Genomic DNA, 2870 nt, shown 5'->3' with positions numbered 1-2870 from the left:
GTTCCAGTGTATTAACATTTTTTTAAAAATCAGCAAATTTTTTCATGTGTCCTCCACTTTTTTTAAAAAAGTGTCCACCATTTGAAAATGTTGTCCTACATTTGTCCCAGTTTATTTATTTATTTAATTTTTTTTTAAAAAAAGTATTTAATTATTTATTTTTTGGCTTCGGCCCCCCAGTTGTCTGAGGGACAACAACCCGGGCCCCGGCTCAAAAGGGTTGCCTACCCCTGGCTTAGAGGAAGGGCCTGAGGAGGAGGAGGAGCAGAGAGACCTCTGGAGGATTCTGTAGAAGAAGAAGAAGGGGCTTCTGAGCATATGCAGAGGCCTCTGGGGGAGAAGCCACAGGGAGAAATCTCCTGGTTGTAAATTATTATTACTATTATTAGTAGTAGCATAGTATTATTAAGTTTTATTTATTTATAAAGACATGGAAAGACGTATTTATAAAGAGTGTCTCAGTGAATCTCTGAATTATAGCATCAGGAAAGATTTTAGGTGTTGTTAAGGTTTGGAAATGCTTCTGACTTTGGAGCCCTTTCATCCTCCATTTTGGGTTCCCTGAAGGCCTCAAACTGCCAACTGCCAAGCACTGAGGCAGAGGCAGAGGCAGCCATTTTGTGTTTCAGAGGCCATTTTGTGCTGTTTGTGACTGTGGGGAATAACATTCCAGAACCTTCTCTGAGTCTCAGTTGAACAGAGGCTTCTCTTTCTCTCCTGAGGCTCCAGAGTCAGAAGGAGGCCAGGCTCCTTGGGCCAAAAAGAAGGAAGTGTGTCTCTTTGGTCTGGTGTGGAATGCAGCTTTGCTTCTGCTCTCTTTCACCACCGCAAACCCCCCGGCTGCAAATTTCCCATGATGCAGTGCTGCAATTCCCCCCATTTCCTTCCGGTGGTTCTTTCACTTTCAGGGCAACCAAGGGGGGGGGGGTGTTGTTCTCTCTGTTGTTGCTGGGATAAGGCTGAACCCTTTGGTGGGGAATAGGCAGCCAATGGGAGCAGAGGAAGGTCCAGGTAGAGCAAAGGAGGCCACACCCCCGCTTGAATGGGGAGCCAATGGGAAAATCACATTAGTCCCCATAGACTAGTTTTATCAATCAAGAACATTCCTAATACAATGTCGCCCTCTTGTGGACACTCAGGGCACTGTAGCCTCTTTGGGCTTCTCACCAACTTCTATCCTGGACCGCCATCTGGTGGCCACTCTTGGCAATTCACTAATAGGATACTGTTCTCTGTGTCTTTGAGTGCTGCAGGGTTTCTTGCCAAGCCAATCCTAACCCTGGTCCCTTTTCTCAGGACCTACACCTTGGCCTCCTTGTACACAGCTGTGGGGCCTCTCTTGCTGGAAGTGAGCCAAGTGCAGGACCACCAGGATCCCCCTGTCCACCTGATGGCCGACACAGAGGCCAAGCGGAGGGAGTTGGGCCCCAAGAGAAAGAGGCTGCCAAGGTACAACTATTCTTTGGTGAGTCACTATCCTATTAGCTTCATCTGTGTCACTGCTGGGCCAATTTATGAAAGGAAGCATATAAAATACTGTCCGAGTTTGGCAGAGACAGTCCTGGTTAATCCTCTGTCACCCATTATTTCGGGGACTTTTAAAATGTCCTGGTTTCTCTCTTCTCTTCCCACTTTCCCCCTTCTTCAGCTCACTTCAATTTCTGCATAATGAATGCCAAGGAGTTTGCACCCCATCAACTCAAAAGTGGGGAGGGGAGAAGAAAGAAGGGGGCAGGGACTTGCCCTTGATAGGAGTCTGAGGCAAGAGCAAACTGCGGTGCCCTTCCTTGCTTGTCTTATATTCCTGATAAACAACTTTGACCATCTTCACCACTTTCTGGTGTTGCTTGTCCACATGTGTCTTGTTTTTCCCATCTGTGTAATGTTGGGGGATATGGGGGAATATCTCTGGATATAAATTGGGGGTGGCCCCATGGCCCTCAAGCCCAGAGTGCTCCCCAGAACTGCTTTTTAATAGTGACATTCGCCTCTGAAATTTGGCAACAAATGGCTAAATGCACTATAATCTTTGGAGGCTAAATATACGATACGTTTTGGTATAGTCAGTATCCTAATCCATCATCAATATCACAGCCATGGCCTAAATTATATTGTTTATTATATTGTATATTGTATTGGAAGAATTTGAGACAAATTGGACCTCAAAGGCAGTAGCTTTTTTTTTTTTTTTTTGCTAACAGCAATTAAAGTTTATTTCCTGGACTAAATTCTGAGGTGATCAAATAATTTTTGGGATGCATCATGTGCTCCTCCCCCCCTTTTTATTAGTCATTCTCTGGATGAGGGTTTTTTTCTTTTGCAGGTGACCTTTGCGGATGTGGCAGTATATTTCACTTTGGAAGAATGGAAACTGTTGACAAAGAAGCAAAGACTTATGTACAATTATGTGATAATGGAGAATTATGAGAATGTGGCCTCTGTGGGTAAGGAAGCTGAATTCATTGCCCTTACTATGAAGACTGAGGGCCCTTTCATTCTACATTATCATGGCACTATGATTCCACTTTAGAATTATAGAATCATAGAGCTGGAATAGACCACAAGGACCATCTGGTTCAACCCCTTGCCATGCAGGAAACACATTGAAAGCATCCCCGACAGATGGCCACCAGGCCTTTGTTTAAATATCTTCAAAGACCTTTCTTTAAAGACCTTCAAAGAAGGAGTGCTTTAGAAATTATTATTAATAATAATAATAATAATAATAAGACGCCACCATTCTCTGAAGGAGTATATTCCACTGTTGAATAATTCTTGATGTCAGGAAGTTCCTCCTAATCTTTAGGTGGAACCTCTTTTCCTGTAGTTTGCATCCATTGTTCCCTGTCCTTTGCTCTAGAGCAGCAGAA

The 2870-nt window shown here is 43.9% G+C and overlaps 1 long non-coding RNA gene across 1 annotated transcript; it reads left to right on the top strand.

The window, feature by feature from the left end:
• LOC149286371 (uncharacterized) lies at nt 1–2413 on the top strand. The gene is made up of 3 exons (XR_016277631.1): nt 1–362; nt 1297–1465; nt 2324–2413. It is a non-coding gene; the product is annotated as an uncharacterized LOC149286371 (long non-coding RNA).
• The last annotated feature ends 457 nt before the right edge of the window (nt 2414–2870 follow it).

Source organism: Sceloporus occidentalis, unplaced genomic scaffold, assembly GCF_023333645.1.
Source record: "Sceloporus occidentalis isolate IW3139 unplaced genomic scaffold, rSceOcc1.0.p SCAF_69, whole genome shotgun sequence".
Taxonomy (NCBI): Eukaryota; Metazoa; Chordata; class Lepidosauria; order Squamata; family Phrynosomatidae; genus Sceloporus; species Sceloporus occidentalis.
This window is presented reverse-complemented; position numbering and strand designations above follow the sequence as displayed.